Source organism: Panicum hallii, chromosome 9 (genome assembly GCF_002211085.1).
Source record: "Panicum hallii strain FIL2 chromosome 9, PHallii_v3.1, whole genome shotgun sequence".
Taxonomy (NCBI): Eukaryota; Viridiplantae; Streptophyta; class Magnoliopsida; order Poales; family Poaceae; genus Panicum; species Panicum hallii.
This window is the reverse complement of record NC_038050.1, coordinates 8,309,464-8,331,873: the sequence shown is the minus strand read 5'-3', so window position 1 is coordinate 8,331,873 and position 22,410 is coordinate 8,309,464. Positions and strand designations below refer to the sequence as shown.

Below are 22,410 nucleotides of genomic sequence, written 5' to 3'. Positions count from 1 at the left end.
CCGAGGCAGAGATCATGTTGGGCCAACCATGGCCGTTGCATGGGCCCAGCCCATGTCCTCATCATTATGCTTCTTAAACCAGCCCGCGCGCACCAAGCCGTCCAACGCGCGGGAAGAGGGAGCGCGCCGAAAGAAGAGAGGACAACCCGTCCCCTGCCGCCTAGTAACGTGTCGTCCCTCTAAAAAAAAAGAGTAACGTGTCGTCCCATCCCGTGCTATTCCTTCTAGAGCAGCTAGTAGTACGGAGCGCTACTAGTAGCTGGTATTCGAAGCGCACCATGGACATGGACCCATGTGGCTCCAGCTGCTCTCAGCTGCCCCTGGTCGAGACTTGGAGGAGAGTATGGAGTCAATGGCGCGGCGCAGGGTTCGAGGCCTGACCTGATCGAGGACGCGAGACGTGCACGCCGATGACCGCGGGCTTTTGCACGCCCTTAAGCATGCTGAATCAGTTCCTTCTCCGCGGCCGGACCCGAGCGACTGAACTTTAATCTCATCACATTACATATTTGAACACTAATTATAAAACTAATTATGTAAATAGATACTAATTCACAAGATGAATCTATTAAATCTAATTAATTTATTATTAATTAATATTTATTTAGCATAACACTACTAAATAATAGATTAATTAGATTTATGTTAAAATTATAGACAATTTTCGGTATATTTTAATTCCAAATATTACTAGCAATTTCATGATATAGATGAGTGATAATGTATTTATGAGATATGTGCATGTGTTCATGTTATTCTCACTAATAAGCATGAACAAATAATTAAACCAGAATAGGTTTAGTAAGTACCCCAAGGCGGGACCAGTGCCGGGGGCACCGGTTGCGCCGTTACCAGCTGGAATAGACATGCTATTCGACTGATCTTGCTTGAAGTAGCCGAACTATGTCGATGCAGGAAGATGTTCGCAGTGCAGTCCCACGAACGGTTACGCCGGGAAGTAGACGAAGTAGTCGTTCGCACGAACGGTCACGTCAGGAAGTAGACGAAGTAGTCGTTCGCACGAACGGTCACGCCAGGAAGTAGACGAAGTAGTCGTTCGCACGAACGGTCACGCCAGGAAGTAGACGAAGTAGTCGTTCAGGGAGCGAGCAGTCGCGTGAGGACGCTCCCCAAAAACCTGATTGCCCGCGCCCCGTGCAAGGCCTTCAGCGAGCAGAGGTTCCGGAGGCCCTGCTCTCGCTAGCGCTGTGCGCGCAGTGCTAGCGATGGGAATGGCAGAAAGCAGCTGAGCGAGAAGGGAGAGGTCTCCTGAGAAGGAGTAACTGGATGAAGAGCTGAGTGAGTGAGGATGGGAGGAGAGGGTGCTGGTTTATATAGGCATGAGGTGCCTCAGGTTCAACGAATCTGGACGTCATGAATGACCTTGATGAGCCTCAGGTTCACGTCGTAAAGAGCCTTGAATGTCCGGTCATTAGTGTCAACATTAACTCACGGTTTTTAATGCTCTTTACAGCAAAACGTCTTTCTCATCTCAGCACATCCCGTCGCACCGCACCGCACCTGCACGTCACGTCACGTCCGGCCGCGCACCCGCACCGCCCGTCCGCCCTTCATGAGTTTCTAGAGAATACCCAGTTCTCATAGACCATGACCAGTGGTCAAACTCATATAGGTGTGTTCCTTTCAGATGTTCTGTAGGACAACATCTTTGTTTCAAGAAAACAACTCATTTGTTTTAAAGAAACCACCTGGAACACATTAAGGTATAGACCAACTTGCCATACAGATTAGAAGAGAAATGCACCTGATACACGGAATGAGCCATTTTTACAAAGGTTCTCTTCTCACAGTCAGACTTTAGTTTGTTTCACCATCCTAATTCACTGGATCTCCTATCACATAGGACAGGTTTCCATTATAGAATGACTCACGTGGGTCTCAAGCCTAATTCCAAAGATGCATTGTCTATCACATTTCGTGAAAGATCCTTTGTAAACTGATCTGCCAGATTTTTAGCCGTCTGAACATAGTCCAGGGCTATAACTCCGGAGTTTCTCAATTTTCTGACAGATTTCAACCGCCTTTTCACATGTCTAGATAACTTCATGTTATCCTTTGAACTATTCACCTTGATAATTACCGTTTGATTGTCACAGTTTATTAGGATTGCCGGTAACGGTTTTTCAACTATCGGCAAGTCCATAAGGAGCTCACGAAGCCACTCAGCCTCAATAGTGGCGGTATCTAATGCTGTGAGTTCTGCTTCCATAGTTGACCTCGTTAAGATGATCTGCTTGCAAGACTTCCAGGAAACAGCTCCACCACCAAGTGTAAATATATATCCACTTGTGGCCTTTATCTCATCAGCATCAGAAATCCAATTTGAATCACTATACCTTTCTAGTACCCTTGGGTACCCGGTGTAGTGAATTCCATAGTTCATTGTCCCCTTCAGATAGCGCATTACTCTTTCAAGAGCCTTCCAATAATCATCTCCCGGGTTTGAAACAAACCGGCTCAGTTTGCTTACAGCAAACGAGATGTCAGGTCTTGTAGCGTTCGCTAAATACATTAATGAACCAATGATCTGAGAATATCTCAGCTGATCTCGCATTATCCTTTTGTTCTTTCTAAGAATTAAACTGGCATCATATGGTGTTGAGACAAGTTTATAGTCACTATAACCAAAGCGACTTAACACCTTCTTCACATAGTGAGACTGTGTAAGAATCACCCCACCATTGCTCTCTTTTACCAGTTTTATATTAAAGATAACATCAGCTTCTCCCAGATCCTTCATCTTAAAATTTTGAGATAAAAACTCTTTGACTTCCTTAATCACATTAAGGCTAGTGCCAAAGATCAGTATGTCATCCACATACAAGCACAAAATCACTCCTTCAGCCCCACCATAGCGATAGTACACACATCTGTCAGCTTCATTAATAACAAAGCCGGCAGAGGTCAAAGTTCTATCAAACTTTTCATGCCACTGCTTAGGCGCTTGCTTGAGACCATATAAAGATTTTAACAACTTACAAACCATTCCTTCTTGACCCTTTGATACAAACCCATCCGGCTGATCCATATAGATCTGCTCTTCTAACTCTACATTGAGAAAAGCCGTCTTAACGTCCATCTGATGAACGAGAAAACCATAAGAGGCTGCCAGGGAAAGTAACACTCGAATTGTGGTCAATCGGGCAACTGGTGAATAAGTGTCAAAGAAATCTTCCCCTTCTTTTTAGGTATAACCCTTGGCCACAAGCCTAGTCTTGTACTTTTCAATAGTACCATTTGGCCTAAGCTTTTTCTTGAACACCCACTTGCATCCAACCGGTTTACATCCATAAGGACGTTCAACGACCTCCCAGGTTCCATTAGACATAATAGAATCCATCTCACTCCTTACTGCTTCCTTCTAATAGTCAGCATCAGGAGATGAATATGCCTCTTCAATGGTTCTGGGTGTATCATCTATGAGGTATACAATGAAATCATCACCAAAAGACTTTACAGTCCTTTGTCTCTTAATCTTTCTCGGAGCATCATTGTTATCCTCCTTAGGATTTTCTACAAGTGTATGTTCATTGTGTTCTATCGACTCAGCAGAGCCATCATTCTCGATGAACTCTTGCCTAGATGAACTTGTTTCATCTCTCATGGGAAAAATATTTTCAAAAAATGTAGCATCTCTGGATTCCATTATAGTACCAACATGCATGTCAGGTACTCCAGATTTCACTATTAAAAATCTATATCCAACGCTGTGAATAGCATAACCTAGAAAGATACAATCCACAGTTTTAGGTCCAAGCTTACGTTTCTTGGTTATTGGCACACTCACTTTTGCCAAACAACCCCATGTACGTAAGTATGACAGTGTTGGCCTTTTCTTCTCCCATTTCTCGAATGGAGTTATCTCTTTATTCTTTGTAGGAACACGGTTTAGGACATGACATGCAGTCAATATAGCCTCACCCCACCATTCCTTGGAAAGTCCCGCTGTATCTAACATGGCGTTAACCAAGTCCGTTAGAGTGCGGTTCTTTCTTTCGGCAACCCCATTTGACTGAGGTGAATAGGGAGGCGTCCTTTCATGAATAATACCATGTTCCTCGCAGAATAAAGTAAATAAATTTGAGAAATACTCGCCACCACGATTTGACCTAACTCTTTTGATCTTTCTCTCAAGTTGGTTTTCTACTTCAGCTTTATAGATTTTAAAGTAGTGTAAAGCTTCATCTTTTGACTTCAACAAATAGATGTAACAAAATCTAGTACTATCATCAATCAAAGTCATGAAATATTTTTTACCATCTTTTGTCAACACTCCATTCATTTCGCACAAATCAGAATGAATTAATTCTAAGGGTGCCAAGCTCCTTGCCTCCGCGGTCTTATGAGGCTTACGAGTTTGTTTTGATTTAACACATACATGATACTTAGAATTTTTGACAAAAGTGAACTTTGGAATTAAGCTCAAATTAGCTAAGCGCATCATACAACCAAAATTAACGTGACAAAGCCTCGAATGCCAAACATTTGTTTCATCAACGTTAATAACATTGTATGCAACTTTATTACAAACATCTGACAAAGAAAGACGGAACAAGTCTCCGCTTTCATAACCTTTTCCAACAAAAGTACCAAACTTAGACAAGATACATTTATTGGACTCAAAGACTAATTTGAAACCATCTCTACACAATAGAGAGCCGCTGACTAAATTCTTCTTGATGGTGGGGACATGCTGCACGTTCTTCAGCTGCACGGTCTTCCCCGAAGTAAACTTTAGATTTGCCGTACCAACACCAAGAACACGCGCATGTGATCCGTTCCCCATCAGCAAGGAGGAAGTCCCGCCGGTCTGGTAAGAAGAGAAAAAAGAAGCATCAGCACAAACATGAATATTAGCGCCAGTGTCAACCCACCACTCGGGTGAACCAAAGACTGAAAGAATAGTAGGTAATAAATTACCGTACCCCGATGTTCCTCCAGGCTCGCTAATAACCATGTTGGCGGAGTCGTTGCCTTTGTGGTTCGGACACTTTGCAGCAAAGTGATCCGTACTAGCGCACACATAGCAAGCTCCCGTCTTCTTCTTCTTCTTAAAAGTGGTTGTCTTCTTAGTCTTTAGTTGGTTCTGCGGTGGTTTTTTCTTATTCTTGTGGGAGTTGTTCTTCTGAACAAGATTGGCACTTGAAGCACCAACAACTCCTTTCCCACGTATGTCCTTTGCTCTCGCCTTCTCCTCAACATCAAGAGTCCCTATGAGTCCATCTATTGTGAACTCCTGTCTCTTATGTTTTAGAGAAGTAGCAAAGTCCCTCCAAGAAGGTGGCAGCTTAGAGATTATACCTCCGGCCACAAACTTATTGGGTAACACACATGGGGACTCTTTGCTGCAATTTTTGAGATCTTTTGCCAGAGTATGTATTTCATGAGCCTGTTCCACTACAGAACGGTCTTCGACCATCCTGTACTCAAGGAACTGCTCCATAATATACAACTCACTACCGGCGTCAGATACTCCATATTGAGCCTCAAGAGCATCCCACGACGCTTTGCCAGTTGGCAGCCGGATATAAGAATCCACTAGGTTATCACCGAGAACACTAATGATCAAGCCTCGAAAGAAGATATCAGCCTCATCGAACGCACTCCCTTCCTCTGGAGAGAATTGTTCAGGCTTACCCTCTTTCACATGGATCACTCTCGATAGTGTTAACCACAGTGTAAGCCGCTCTTGCCAACGTTTGTAATTTGAACCATCAAATGGTGGTGGTTTGATTGATGCAGCAAAGCTAGATACCGAAAGCCTATTAACAAATTCAGGTTTTTGGATTGTTAGAATTATAGGCAATTTTCGGTATATTTTAATTCCAAATATTACTAGCAATTTCATGATATAGATGAGTGATAATGTGTTTATGAGATATGTGCATGTGTTCATGTTATTCTCACTAATAAGCATGAACAAATAATTAAACCAGAATAGGTTTAGTAAGTACCCCAAGGCGGGACCAGTGCCGGGGCACCGGTTGCGCCGTTACCAGCTGGAATAGACATGCTATTCGACTGGCCTTGCTTGAAGTAGCCGAACTATGTCGATGCAGGAAGATGTTCGCAGTGCAGTCCCACGAACGGTTATGCCGGAAAGTAGATGAAGTAGTCGTTCGCACGAACGGTCACGCCAGTAAGTAGACGAAGTAGTCGTTCGCACGAACGGTCACGCCAGGAAGTAGACAAAGTAGTCTTTCAGGGAGCGAGCAGTCGCGTGAAGACGCTCCCCAAAAACCTGATTGCCCACGCCCCGTGCAAGGCCTTCAGCGAGCAGAGGTTCTGGAGGCCCTACTCTCGCTAGAGCTGTGCGCGCAGTGCTAGCGATGGGAATGGCAGAAAGCAGCTGAGGGAGAAGTGAGAGGTCTCCTAAGAAGGAGTACCTGGATGAAGAGTTGAGTGAGTGAGGATGGGAGGAGAGGGTGCTGGTTTATATAGGCATGAGGTGCCTCAGGTTCAACGAACCTGGACGTCATGAATGACCTTGATGAGCCTCAGGTTCAACGAACCTGGACGTCGTAAAGAGTCTTGAATGTCCGGTCATTAGTGTCAACATTAACTCACGGTTTTTAATGCTCTTTACAGCAAAATGTCTTTCTCATCTCAGCACATCCCGTCGCACCGCACCGCACCGCCCGTCCGGCCGCGCCGCGGCCTCGGCCACGGCCACGGCCCGGCGCGGCGCGGCGAGCGAGCGCGCGAGTGTGGTTCACCGTCCTTCTCTTACCGGCTTCACAAGAGATGTACACGAAGTTCACCTTTTAAGTCGGTTGAGATCCTCCTCAATTCCCGGTACGGAATTAAGCCATTGATTCCCTAACATTTAATAGTGGATTTTAAATTCTTTTAATTATTAGAATGAATGGGCCAAGCCCATTACTCCAACATTTTAATGGATTCGCGTGGAGAATTAGCCTCCATCGATCGTAGCCTGCAGCTGCTGCATGACTGCATCCAACGGCTGCCCGGATGCAGCGCGCGTGCTCGATCACTGCTTGCCACCACGCATGCGTGACATCTCTGCAACCGCGCTCTTCAGTGCTGTCATTTCCTCTAAGGAGTAGCACGAGTCGAGGCGAGGACGAGGCAGCGCAAAAGCGGTCTGCCGCTGTGCTCGACCGTGGCCGTAGCAATGGCGATCGGCTCGTCGTGATCGATGCCGGAGCCCTCCTGGCCCATGCGTCCTGCGGCCTCCATTAAATCTCCCATCAACCCCCAAGACGCTCTCCACCGTCGGTCAGGCAGGCCGCATGCAGGCGTCAGAGTTCATTGGTGTGGTCGCGCCGACCGCAAGCTACCCGTGGATGATGCAGCCGACCTTAACTGGACTCTCCGGTCTCCCCAGCGCCCACCTACCTAAACTCCAGCCTTCCGTTTCCTGCAGCTTGTTAAAATTCGAGAAATTTGCGCTCTCGACACTCGAGAGAAGTGGCTTCGCAGTTTTGACACTTTAACGTTTAACGTTGGCTTCGATAAAATGACTCTACAAATCGTGAGGTCGCTCGACTCCCGTGACATTTGTGCCTTTCTAATATATTTGTTGTTCTTTTTCATCAATTTGGCATGTGAAATGACAGTTATGCCCTTGCCCTATCTTCGTTCTTCTGTTCACCCCATGGCCAGTTTACCCCAGACTAAGAAGGTAACTCCAAAAAAGATAGCACCAAAGAAGAGGAAGAGAAATTGACCTGCATGTCTGTTCACAGAACTTATTTTGGTCTGTTTGAACTATTCAACCTAGCTGGTTGAGATGTATGTCAACTGTGGGTGTCAGCACGATAGACTTGTGCTTGCAAGGATACGAACTACTTGTGTGTGCATCCTGTTTCGTTTATGAACTCGTGAGGCGAAAAGACAGCCTGAACGGAAGAACCATGCTGTGCTGACGGGAAAGGAAGATAGGGCAAGGGCATAACTGTCATTTCGCATGCAAATTGATGAAAAAGAACGACAAATATATTAGAAAGGCACAAATATTATGGGAGTCAAGCGACCTCACATTTGTAGAGTTATTTTATCGAAGCTAACGAAGCCGTTTCTTTCAAGTGTCAACAGGGCAAATTTGTCTTAAAATTCAGTTACCACATATCGTATCATCCAAGATGGGTCCGTTACCGTAGAGGACTCTAGATATCATACTCTTTCTGTTTTGTTTGCCAGGAAGATATTGTGCTAATCTTGCAACACCACCCTAGGATAGATTATTATAGATAGGAAAATATATTTGTCAATTAAAGATGTACTAGTGTATATTAGTGTAATGTAGGTGGGCTATGTAAAAAAAACATAGGCAAGCTCACTAAACGTTTCTAGGGATATGTAATTTTGGGTAGGATGGATCAAAACGGAACCTGCTAAATCGTATGTAAATTCCTTCTTACTAGTAACTATCTATTTAACTAGTCCAATCCAACTAAATTCAACTAGCCGGATCATAGGTTAGCTAATTGAATTCAAACGGAATCTAAATTATTAATTAAAAAAAGGAACATGTAAGATCTTAAAGCAATTTTAGAGTTCGTGTACACGGGCAAACTGTGTCGTAGCCACATTTATATGGTATCCAACCCACGTTTCTCTTCGTCCTCGCAACGGTCTAAAAAGAAAGTTTGATATATTATCTGCAAACGAATCTCGCCAATCTTCGGAGATGCACGATAAAATCCATTCGGATGGACGGCTGACTATCGATTCGTTCAATCGTATACTGTATCATCTGAGATAAAAATTATTGGTTTATTACCCTGTAGCAAGATATTTAGCTTCTGCTGTAACCTGGAAACACAATTTTATCCTAGATGGTAATTATCCAATCTCAACGGTAAGTTGCCACACTAGCAGCTGTTGCCAGCTATTTAAAGACCAGGGCGGCCTATACGGAGGTTCAGCGCCTGCTTCCAAGAACACAGCCGTTGGCCGTGGGTGTGGACGACCACCGCAAGATGCAGTCAGGCTCAGGCAGCGCCCACCCCACCTCCCTGCCGGAGGAGGAGGTGGACGTCCCGGGCCGCCCGGACTTCGTCGACAGGTTCGTGCAAGGCAACCGCCCCATCCCGGCGACCGCGTGACCCCGGAGCGGGAGCGCCGCACCAGCCGCCCGGAGACCGCCGTGGTGTACCTCCCCGCGCCGCGCCCTGAGATGCTCTACTTCGCCCGGTGCTTCGCCTACGCCTACATCACCCCGGAGGGCGCGCCGTGCAAGGCGAGCCCGGCGCCCTTCATCCGCGCCGCGATCGGCGCCGCGCTCCCGGGCCTCCGGTTCGAGCTCACGCCCCCCGCCTACGGCGCCGACCGGACGGTGCGGTTCGCCACCCCCGAGGACCGGGAGGCGGCCATGGAGCGGCAGCCGTTCGCGCTGGACGGCGCGTCGGTCAGGCTCGACCGCGGGGGGGAGACGAGCAACGTCCGGCGCGTCAGCCTGGACATCCTCGCCCACGTCGCGCTGCTCGGCTACCCCAGGGAGCAGCGGAGCGAGGAGGACATCCGCAGCAACGGCTGCGGCTTCGGGCACCTGCTCGAGGTCGACCCGGCCTGCTACGCCGCGCCCGACCTCTCCCCCGTCCGCGCCGTCCTCGCGATGGAGCGCGAGCACGTCCGGAACACCCCGCGGCAGGTCCGGATCAGGTACTCCGATTTCCGGTCTCGCCACGTCGTGCCGGTTCGGATCCTCAGGGTCTGGGACTGGTCCGAATCCACCGACGCCAACGGGGAGTACGTGCCCGTGTACCCAGCCGCGGCGGCGCCCTAGCCCGCCGCTCACCCTCATGGCCGCGGAATAATGGTAGTCTGGGTCTGAACCTGGAGGTAGCTGCAGGGGCTTGATGGATGGATGCTCCTTCCGTCCTCCGGTTCCTAAACGTCTCCATGGATCATGGGCCAACTAGCTTGTGTTGTAGATGCTACCTTTGTAACCATCTATCTCTCTAGCTAGTATTGAATGAAATGGATGTGTGCTAATATTAAAAAGAATTGCTTTCGCTTGTGAAATGCTTTGTTCGAGAACTAGCCTGTTGCACTGTTGAACTAGCAAGAGCACATTCAGGCGCGAAATCGATCCATCACACGAGAAGACCATAAAACAGTTGTCTGTTTCGAACACCGACATGATTTTTTAACCCTGCTGGAAATTATCAGCTGATCGACCTGTTCATTCCCGTTCCGCTTTACCCTCTGATCATGTTTATTGGCGTGATCTGCTGACGACGTTGCAAGGATTAACGCTGGGATTTGCCAGTTAGCACGCCTCCCAGATGGCCTAGTACGGGTCAAACCAATTTCGCTATGGCTTCCGTTCAGGTATGAGTGGATTTTATGTCGTGGGTTCCGGCCGTTGGATCGACGGAATATAATGCCAAGGTGCTGCCACGCTCCTGTTGCACGCCGATTGACCCATGTCCTCGCGAGGACCTGCTTTGCTGTGCTTGATGCTTCACGGTTTGAAATGAGCCAAACAGGACATGACGAAACGCCGGAGTCAGCTCAGCTGCACGGATCATGGAAGTACGCAGGGAGGCATGGCGAAACAGCTCCAGCAGGCCGGTGTAGAGTAGTGGTAGCGTGTACTGGCTAAGCTGACCGTCGAACCCGATGGTCGATGCAGTTCGCTCCACAGGACGGCCGGTTTGCCACCGCCCACAGTAACTCCACTCCTGGTCTCCGGGTCTACTTTAAACCTCACGACAACTCCTTTCGGTGTTTGGTTTCCTTTAACTTATTTTAATTTATATCATATCGAATATTTCGATATCAATTAGAAAGATTAAATATAAACTAATTATAAAACTAACTGCATAAGTCTAGATTTATTCACAAGATGAATCTATTAAATCTAATTAATCTATAATTAGCACATATTTACTATAGCATCATATAGGTTAATCACGAACTAATTAGGTTTAATAGATTCATCTCGTGAATAAGCCTAGGAGTTTGGAATTTATTTTGTCATCAGTCTGTGTTTAATACTCTAATTAGCATCCAAATATCCGATGTGACGGGTTTAAAATAAGCCTCAGGGAACCAAACACCCTCTTAAACGTCGCATCAACTCCCAAGGCGCTCCACTCGGTCAGGTAGGACGTAACGTAGAGGTTGTTTGAGACGACTTCATCCAAAATGGCTTTACCGGTAAAACTAAAGCAGGTGAAGTAAAAAAAAACTAGTTTAAGATCCTGTTTAGATACCTTGGGATAAACTTTAGCCCAAGGGCTAAAGATTAGCCCCTCAAATGAAGGGCTATTGAAAAGACACTTTTGCCCCTAGTTATGGCGGGTAGGTAAAGAGCGAGAGGGGTGGGTGGGAGGGTAGGGTGTGTCTTTTGCCCACCCTAGATCACTTTTAGACCCTTTTAGCATATCTTGGATGGGTTAATGGTCTAATAAGGTTTAAACTTTAGCGTCCTGTTTGGATACAAAGGGCTAAACTTTAACGATTAGCTCCTCAAATGGAGGGCTAAAGTTTAGCCTCTTTTATTCCATTTGATGTTTGGATACAAGGGTTAAAGTTTAATTTAGGGTGTACAAAAGACTCATTTGCTACTGATTGATGTCAGTCTTGGGTGGTGAGGGTAGAGAGAGTCTTTTGTCATCCAGGACCACTTTTAGCCCTATTTAGACCATCTTGGAGGGGCTAAAGGGCTAATGGGGGCTAAAGTTTAGCACTCCACTTTTAGTTTTCCTGTTAGGCTAAAAGTGAACTGTTAGGCTAAAAGTGAAGGGCTAAAGTTTAACCACATGGAACCAAACTGCCTTTGGACATGCACTTTTAGACCATCTGTTGGGTTTTTCAAGAACTAAAAGTGCAGGTCTAATCTCTGGACCATGGGAACCAAACACGCCCTAAAATCTGACTTCTATTTCATTTTAGCACGGATTTATAAAATAGTTTCACACCATAGTATCTTGATTTGCGTAAAATAGATGAAATTGAAGCTAAAATAAACTCTACTAAACAAGCATGTTACTCCTTCACATGGCCATCCTCCCCTATTTCCTACGTACAACTAGGAGTACTCCTTCCGCTAAACTCCGGCAGGCCCCCGTCCTGTCCCTCCGGTCTGTTGCTCTTGCTCCCACTGTTACTGATTATATATTAAAAAGGAAAATAGTAAAGAGTAATCTGATTCTGTAATCGTTTTTCAAGTAATCTGATTTTTTAATCTAATCCTAGGATAGATGGCAACAAACCAACTGTTGGTGGCTTGCTGGCTATATAAAGGAAGGGGCAGTCTCTAGGGAGGTTCCACACTTCCCCCACTTACACTGTTACACACAACACAGCCCCCCTTGCCCTCCAGTCTCCAGCGTCCTGCCCTTTATGCCGTTGGGACAGCAAGATGCAGCCACGCAGCGCCCACCCCGCCTCCCAGCCGGCGGAGGTCGACGTCCCGGGCCGCCCGGACTACCTTGACTCGTACATGCAGGACAACCGCCCCATCCCCGCGCCCGCGGAGCTCGTGGTCGCCCCGGAGCCCCGCACCACTCGTCGGGAGACCGCCATCGTGTACATGCCCGAGGCGCCCCCGGAGATGAAGTACTTCGCCCGGTGCTTCGCCCACGCCTACATCACCCCGGCGGGGGCGCCGTGCAAGGCGGACCCGGCGCCCTTCATCCGCGCGGCGGCCGGCGCCATGCTCTCGTCCTTGCGGTACGAGCTCCTCCCGCCCGGCCACGGCGCCGATAGGATGGTGCTGTTCCGCTCACTCGAGAACCGGGAGGCCGCCATGGAGAGGCAGCCGTTCGCGCTGGACGGCGCGTCGGTCAGGCTGGTGCGCGAGGGGGAGACCAGCGACCTCCAGCGCGTCAACCTGGACACCCTCGCCCACGTCGCGCTGCGCGGCTACCCTAGGGAGCAGCAGAGCGTGGAGGACATCTGTAGCAATTGCTGCAGCTTCGGGCACCTGCTGGAGGTCGACCCGGCGTGCTTCTCCGTGCCCAACCTGTCCCCGGTGCGCGCTGTCGTCAGCACCGAGCACGCCCGGGAGATCCCGTGCCAAGTCCGGATCAGGTTGCCGTGCGGCGCGTTCCGCCACGTCGTGCCCGTCCAGATCCTGAGGGTCTGGGATAGGTCCGAGTCCACCGACGCCGCCAACTGGGAGTACGTGCCCATCTACGGCCCCGCCGCGGTGGTGCCCCCCTAGCCTCTGCCGGCGTCGTGTTCGTCTGGGTCTCAACCTGGAGGCTTCATCAGGGGTTTGATGCTCCTTTGGTTCGCGCAAGTCTCCATGGATCCTAAGCCAGCTTAGCTTAGTAGCTTGTGTATGGGGCTGCGATGGCAGCAAGTTGTGCATGGTCGAGTCCACTTTGTTCAGTAGCCTTCTTAGCTAAGATAATCCCCATGTTAATCTATTGGCCTCAGCGGCTAGCATGTGTTAGTGCCTCAGTACTGTCGCTGGTACTACAAGCAAGCAGTGGTTGTTGCAGCTTAGCTTGCATTCACTACCAGGATCTGTAACTGTACCGAGTGCCAAAAATACTGTACAAGATAGAAAACACTCGGTACAGATTGTGCCGAGTGCAACACTCGGTACAATGCACTCGGAACAAACATATTCGGTACAGATCGATATTACACTCGGTAAATGTGCAACACTCGGTACAGAAAATATATACCAAGTAATTTGTAAGCACTCGGCACAATTTTACACTCGGTACATATTTAACACCGGCATTCGGTAACATCAGATTGTGCCGAGTGTGTACTAAACCACTCGGCGTTTCACTTAAAAGTGTACCGAGTGTAAACACTCGGCACAATACACTCGGTATATAACTCATGGTTGCAGCACCAGCTGTACTCGGTGCACTCGGTACATTCTTAAAGATGCACTTGGTACATTCTTAAAGATGCACTCGGCACAATTCACTCACCATTTCAGTACATTAATTTAATATTATTTGCTGCAGCTCAGCTCAAATATGACAGCCACAAATTAAGTAACAGAACTGCAGCTCAGCTCAAATATGACAGCCATAAATTAAGTAACAGAATCAAATATACTAGAAATTGTCACAATCCAACACATAAGCCAAATCTCATACAAATAGTTCATATACATATATGTTCTCACTCAAGTAGTTTCATAGAAAGTAATTTGTAAACATCCAACACACACATATGTTGTCATACCAACAGATTTGCAGTTCGTCAAGATCACAAATAGAAACTGAGATATGTGTTTGCATTAAATCTGCATATTACATCACCCCATCATCATTGCACTCATCCTGATGCTCTTGTTGTGGATTATTCAAATTGGCAATAGTGTTGTTTCCAACTGAAGCTGCAGTTCCCTATAAGCAACAATCATGTAAAGTTATAAGTACCAAGCCACAGTAGTGCTTCATGCAGCAAGCTGTAGACTGGATAAAAAGAGCTCTAAGAGTGAAGAGACTTACAGGAGTGCTCGCTTGAGTACCTCCTGCTGTGCCATTGTTTGCCACAAGATTTTGGTTCTGATTCTGAACTAGGGACTACAATTGGCAAGAGAAAAAGCTAAGTAAAAGTGGACAGAATTAGTTATGTAACAAAATCATGATATTGTAAGAACTTACAATGAGCATCTGACGTATCTCTTGCATGTTTTTCTCAAGTTCACCAATTCTATCAACTGATGTCTTTATCCGTCTTGGAGGACGCACATCTTCAAATGATCCAGAACTCATTGATGATCGACTTTGAGAAGCACTTACCCGTGAGTCAATATAGCCATTAGCAAGGACATGACGTACATGTTTTTTTGCCACAGCCAACCTTGTACACAACATCCGGATCAAGTGGTTCATTCATCACGTCAAAATCTGAACCATGCTTCTCCTTTGCAACTTCAGTATACTTTTCCTGTTAGAAACATTATCACCATGACACAATAAAAGAGAAATATAACCACACAAAGAAAATAACTGATGCAAGTCTATTATTACCAAGATTTCTTGTGCCCAATCATTGCACAATACACCATTTTCAGATCCATTTCTAGACGCTACGTATGCAGCCAAATCAGACACAGGTCTCTTCTCTTTCTCCGCCTTCATGATAAAGATACTTTGATGAAGCAACATTTTATCAAGCAATAAGTCATACAGCAGGAAGGTAATTTTTTTACCATTTTTATTTTGTAACGAGGAAAGGCACAACTTCCCTGACGATGTGCTGGCCCACTCATCAAGGATCTTCGTCCTCTGCAACTATTAGATTTCTCGTGCCATTCATTATTGCACCATTTTTGTCGCACAATTTGAAGCCAACAATCAGAGTAAGGGGCTGCCCAGGATGGTATTGCCTAATTGACATAGATTTGAAAAAAAAGAGAGTAATAATTACTTATTTACAGATTGAGGAGTATCATTAGAAAATTTGAGACCTAGCAGCTAAGTATCATTAAGCAAACAGAGACCTAGCAGCATAGCAGATTTCAAATACTTGTTACGGTAAGCGGCCATTTAAACTTTGCAGCTCTAAATATGACTTGCAACGAAAATAGTCATTAAAGAAACATGGACCTAGCAACATAGCAGATTCCCTACTCTTAAATCTGATTTGAAGCATATACATTTAAAATATGATTGTTGCAGTAAGCAGCCATTTAAAATTCTCAAGTCTTTTAAGTAGAAACAAGTGAATTACCTGCATATATTGAGTTTCAGTCAATCTTATACCGCAAGCTTGCGTCCTAGTTATTTTCTCCTTTTTAAATCGTGCATAATAAAAGACCACAACTGTTTTACGCTCTTCATAGTAAAGTTGTCCCATCTTGTTCTCGATAACTTTACGCAAAACTCTCCTAGCCTCCTGCTCCTTCCGTGCTTTTTCAGCTTCAGTTATTGCTAGGAAGGACATGCATAACAGTAGAAAAATACTCATCAGTTACTGCTAAGATAGCAAAAATAATTATCCAGGAAAAGCAGGTAGAGATAGCAAAAAATTACCCAGAATCTTTCCTCCACCCGCTCTAAACAATTGTTGTATTCAACTCCATGCTCATCAGGAGCATCTGGAGCAGCAGCATAATGCTCCCATGTCCATGGAGGTTCTATCCTTCCATTGTAGTTGACAAGCCCAGGGAAGCATTCCTTTAAAAGTAGAGTGACAACACCACTTGGATTTCTACGCTTCTTGCCCCCTCCTAATTCAATCCAATGGCTATAGATAAAATAATTAACAGAGACAAGAACACAGTCAGCAATATAGTATGATTTAACAATGTAAAGTATTACATAGTTCACCAATATATTGTAGCACCAATAAAAGAATTTTTGTGACCCTAATTCTGCAATATAAACATAGTAATTCTGCAATATAAATAGAGTTACAGTATTACTTACAAGTCTCCAGTTGGCTCTAAGATAGACTTTTCATGATCATTTGCTGGTAAGGGCGGTAGAGTAGCAGGACCACGCAAGTACAAAGTTTCTTGCTCACCATCCTCCTCCTCATTAGCATCCAGCTGAACCTCAGCCTCCTCCTCAAACTCCACTCCATCATCCTCAGTTCCATCATACTCATCATTGTTCTCAGCCCCATCACACTCATGAGCTTCCTCGGACTCAAATTCTAGTCTTCTTACACCTCTTGGGCCAAGAAGGGCAGCCTCTCTGCCTGCTCTTGGGGCTGTAGCAGTCCCTCTTCCTCTTTGCCCTATGGCAGCCCCTCTGCCTGCTCTTGGGGCTGTAGCAGTCCCTCTTCCTCTTTGCCCTATGGCAGCCCCTCTACCTCCTCTTGGAGCTGAGGCAACCGGCCTTCCTCTTCCAGTGCCTCTTGCACCATTGCCTTTGCGTCGTCTAGAAATAGCAACTGCTATAGCAGCCGGTGTTGGTTTGATAGTCCTCCCACGACTTGAGCGTGCAACATCACTGCTACTCCTCATTGTTAGCCTTTTCCTGCAAACAAATCAAATATAAAATATTAATATTAACAATGATGCAAACAGAATATATGAAAGGAAAATAGAATGAATCAACAATGCAAACCATACAATTGGGATCCCCTGCAGCTGGTACAGCAATCTCATCATCACTAAAATCATGATCAAAAATATTGAAAACATCATCAACATGCAGCACATTGGGTGGGATGTCATCCTCACTATCACAACTAATATTTAAGCGATTAAGTAATTCCAAGTCTTTCTCATTAGCAACCTCCTCAACCTCAACCTCCATTTCAGTGTTATCGGAGTGGTCATCCTCATGTACAATAACAATTTCAAAGTTTCCAGGCAGCCCATCTTCTTGAAAGAATTCATCAACATTTGTGACTGGATCAATGTTGTAGTCCTCATCACTAGGTGTAGGTAATTTAGTACGTGGTGCTACCTTATATACCACATCCCAATCAACTAAAGATGTAACAGTTTTGCAAGGATATGGAACATAGTATACTTGTGTTGCTTGTTGAGCTACAATATAAGGTTCATTCCCTGATAAGACCGATGTCTTGTTTACTTCCACCAACCCAATATTAGGCCTCCGTCTCACTCCTCTAATTGGATGGAACCAATGACATTTGAACAAAACAATTTTCAGAGGTTTGAAAGAACCAAAACAGAGCTCAATTATTTCCTCAATAATTCCATAGTATTCAATACCATCTTGCCCAACAACTACCACCTGTTATCGCCATATTCTGGACGGGCCGAAAGTGGGCCTAGGAGCAAGACGGGCCTAGGGAAAGCTGATGGCAGGATTACAGATCGGGTCCTGTACGGGTGTTTGGGGCCGGTAAGGCCGTGTAAACTCAGGCTTAGGCATTTAGGATTCGTATCGTGTTTGGTTAGGGTTAGTTAAGGAGAACAAGTCTACGGACTATAAATATGTACCATGAATAAACAAGAAAGAAGATTCATTCATCAACAACTCACGGCGCATCGCCTCCCCTGTTCCAGGGTTTTCTATCGAGTAAGTGCCATGTAGCCCTCTGATCATGCTTCGCGTGATCAGGGGCGCAGTGCTCTTGCTTGTTTGCTTCATATGTTGCTCGTTCTGAAGCCTTGTAGATGGCGAGTAGCATTAGTTATCATAGCGTGCATGGAGCAATGTTATTTTTGTATTATGATCTTGCCCTGTCCATTGTTCTTGCGCGCTCCGCGATCATTATGCCCGACCATGGATGTAATGATCGCGCCTTGCTTTGTTTATGTTGATAGATCCAATCTGTTATGGCTAGTTTCTATCTATTAGGAATTTAGTTCAATATGTGCACGATTAGGCCTTGCAAACGAGTTGAAAGTTCCGGCAGTATGTTAGCATCGGATCTTAGCTTGCGTAGGGGGTTCCTTAGGAATCGGCTCTTTAGCTGTTTTTAGGGTCTCTATTCGGGTTGTTTGTTCTGATGCTTTGCGTATTAGTTAGGCTCAATCACGTGTAGGATGTTCCGATCGTGTAGTGAGGGCTTAGCTGTCGTGGTTTGGATTAGATTAATATCTTTAAAGCGAGTTTCATCTTATTATTGTATACACATGTTATCTGACCTGAAGATCCGATCCGGTACTGATGCAATCGGCTCTCTACAGCCGATACCGGGGAGGAGCAATGAGCCGATCACGGCTCGGACTAATCTTTACAAGTGTCTGTGCTTACAGGAATTTCACGAATCACACCTTCCTGATCAGGTACAGGATCAGGTGGCACGCCTAGCAACTCCAAGCCAGGGTGTGCGCCAGATCGCTGGGCCGTTGACCGAGGGACCGGGGCCCGCCAGCCGTCCCGGAAGCCTCCCGGCTCCTCGTGTTGCCTGTCGCTGCTCGCCGGTGGGTTTCGATCGACAACACATTCTGGCACGCCCGGTGGGACCTTCTACATCGACTTCGTCATCGTTATCGGCATCATCTTCATCGACTCCGTCGTCTTCGTCGACTCCGTTAGCGGTGATCAACAGGATGGCAAGGGAAGATCCGATTACTTACGACGAGCTCTCTGCTGAACACAAGCAGAGGTATGACGAAATCAAGACTCAGTTTGAAGCTGATCTCATCAGCTCTTTCGAAAGGACTCGCAACCATGGTGTCAGGTGGAAGGGATTTTCGCCTGAAGGTGCCCTTGATGGAGTAGATTTATCTATTCCATCTGAAGATCGTACTAGAGCACTGCGTCAAGAAGTGAATTATGCGGTGGCTCATTCATTGCATCGGCATTCGGAGAGTTTGGTTAATGCTTTCGAGCGTGTGGCTCTGCGTGTGGTCCAGGAGATTATGAAGCATCAACATTCCCCGACTGGACCTACCTTGGGAAGCCATAGAGGAGAATTGCCGTTCCAAACCAGGCCGCCGCTGCCTTATACACTTGCAGCTGCAGAATCCCATGGTGCTCCAGCTTATGTAGTTTATAAGGAAGGTGGTGATCCCACCGATCACCAGTTTTTTAGCGAGCCACCCAAGGAGATCCCACACGGTTATGTGTGTGCATACATACCTGACAGCAGCAACGCGGTACACGCTGCACAGAAGGTAATTGGGGGAGTTTCTGGAGCCGACGCAGATAAACAAGCGTGGCTAGCAACGTATGCTACTGGGCCGAGTCATGACAGTATGCACTCGGCCCCTGGGTTACAGACAGCAGAGCAAATCAGCACTATCCTTAGAGATCAGTTCGGCATATTACCAAAGAGGAGAACGATCGGCTACACTAAGCCGTATCCAGGTGATTATGATCTAATCCCATTGCCACCCAAGTATCGGCTCCCTGAGTTTACCAAATTTAGTGGGGCGGAAGGATCTAGCTCCATTGAGCATGTGAGCCGATACTTAGCACAATTGGGCTTGATTTCCGTATCGGATCCGTTGCGAGTAAGGTTCTTCTCGCAATCACTGACGGGACCGGCTTTTGGATGGTATACTTCATTAGGTCCTGACTCCATCCGTACCTGGAAGCAACTGGAAGAACAATTTCATATTCAGTCAGGAATTGCGGACCTGGCACAGCTCCGACAGAAGCGTGGAGAGACTGTGGCGGAGTTCATTCGACGCTTCAGAGAGATGAAGAACAGGTGCTATTCAACGCGGATCTCAGAAAAAGAAGCTGTCGAATTAGCATCGGTGGGATTATTAAAGCCGATCAGAGATCTGGCTTTTCAACTGGAATTCACCTCTTTGGCGCATCTGGTCCAGAAACTGTCGACGTATGAGCAGCGTCATCCTGAGTTATACCAAGATAAATTTAAGTGTCAGGTGGCGGTAGCTGACACGGAGGAAGCCGATGACTCTGAAGAAGACATGGAGGTGTCGGTTGCAGAGTGGGCTCGTGGCGCGAACCCTGTGCCTTGTAAGTGGCTGAAGCAAACTGGTCCTGCAAAAGGATTCGATTTTGATGTGAGTAAAGTCGAACAAATTTTCGACTTATTATTAAAAGAAAAGCAGTTGAAGTTTCCAGAGGGACATAAACTTCCCACCGTACAGGAGTTGAAAGGAAGATCATATTGCAAATGGCATGATTCCTTTACTCACGGCACGAATGACTGCAAGGAGCTCCGTCGGCAAATACAATCGGCTATTGAGCGGGGCCGATTGATCTTGGGGAAGACCGCCATGAAGGTAGACACTCAGCCCTTTCCTGGTGTAAACATGGTGGAACAGAATGACCGGTCTGCAAGGCGGCAGCTGGACTTCGCGCTCGGCATAAACATGGCAGGAATGGCATCGCGACGCCAGGTTAACAATAAAGAGGCTGATTCCAGCAATCGGCCCCAAAAAGAGAGAAAAGAATATGTTACGGAAGAGCGAGTAAGGTATGTCAGGAATCAACGTCCAACTTCTTCTGACCTTCTCAGGAAATACGAGTATCAGTACCAGCAGCGCCTCCGGCGGGGTCTGAAGACGAAGAATATGAGCATCACACCGGAAAGCGTTTGAAGAAGCATGAGGATGCTCGTGATCATTGGCACTGTCCATTCTTCAGGTACTGTTGGGATTCCGGTATGAGCCGATTGCCTACTGTTAAGGACTGTCCAGAATGTGCACCTATGAAGACGGAGGCAAGGGAATCGGTTTTTGGGCGATTAGGACCTATGCCAACTCAGCAACAGCGGGTTCAACCACTACGAAGAGAAGATGAAGAGGAGGATAGGTATCATCGCCCACGTTGGTGCCCGGATGGATTAAATCGTTCGCAGAAGCGTCGGGTTCAGAGGCTACGGAGCTTGGAGGAAGCCGAGGCCAGATACATCGAGACATTGAGAAAAGCGCGACCGGATCTGGCAGAACAAATTCATTATGAGCAGGAAAAGAAGCCGCATGCTTCAAGGAAAGAATGGCGGCCTAAGTCAACAATAGCCGATAAGAAGGTATCGGCTGATACACACATGGTTTTTGTGCTTCCTGCAGAATTTCATGCTCGGACCTACGAGGAGCCATCTGTAGCCCAGCTTGATTTGGGACCACGACCGGTGATATTCGAGAAGCCGCAAGCCAAGAATTACAAGCACTTGAAGGCATTGTATCTCAAAGGGTATATCAATGGTCAGCCCGTTAATAAAATGCTGGTGGATACGGGAGCGGCAGTCAACATTATGCCGTATTCAGTTCTGCGCCGATTGGGGCGATCCACTGGAGACTTGATCAAGACTAATGTCACGTTAAGTGACTTTAACGGGCAAACTTCAGAAGCGCAGGGCGTCCTCAGTGTGGATCTCACCATCGGGAGTAAGACCGTCCCGACTTCCTTCTTCGTCGTCAACAGCAAAAGCACCTACAATATCTTACTCGGCAGGGACTGGATCCACACCAACTGTTGTATCCCCTCAACAATGCATCAATGTTTGATCCAATGGGATGGAGACGAAGTGGAGGTAGTCCAGGCAGACGACTCAATCGAGATTTCACATGCTGCCATGAGTATCTGGGATGCGGAGGACCAAGAGCCGATTTCAGGGATAAGCTTAGAAGGGTGCGACCGCATCGAGGCTACAAAAAACGGAGTAAGGCTGGTCTTATCCACTGGCCTTACAGAGTAGAAGAGTCGCATGAAGGAAGTCGCAATGATGTACCCATGGAGGCCGATTCGCGCAATCGGCCCCAAAAAAATGAATTTTTGGTGGCAAGTGTTTTACGTAGCTGTTATGAGATGGCCGGCTTCGACAGCTAGCCTGATTCTTTTCTTAAACACTTGGAAAATAGTGAGATATGTGTATCGGCCGATACCCCCGATCGGCTGGAGGTCGTTTTGTTATCTTCTTGTCCTATTTACAGCATTGATCTAACGGAGGATGGGAAGCTAGGGTATGGCTTCACATCGGCTGATGAACTTGAAGAGATCGATATTGGTCCCGGGGATAAGCCGCGGCCAACGTTCATTAGTAAGAAACTGCATCCGTCATTGCGAGAGCCGATGATAACTCTATTGAAGGAGTATGCCGATTGCTTCGCCTGGGATTATACAGAGATGCCTGGGCTCGATA

The 22,410-nt window shown here is 46.7% G+C and overlaps 1 long non-coding RNA gene across 1 annotated transcript; it reads right to left on the bottom strand.

The window, feature by feature from the left end:
* Positions 1-4,430: 4,430 nt before the first annotated feature.
* Positions 4,431-5,244, bottom strand: LOC112877996. Its single transcript, XR_003225621.1, has 2 exons — positions 4,947-5,244; positions 4,431-4,831 (listed from the first exon to the last, which is right to left on the bottom strand). It is a non-coding gene; the product is annotated as an uncharacterized LOC112877996 (long non-coding RNA).
* Between the last annotated feature and the right edge of the window lie 17,166 nt (positions 5,245-22,410).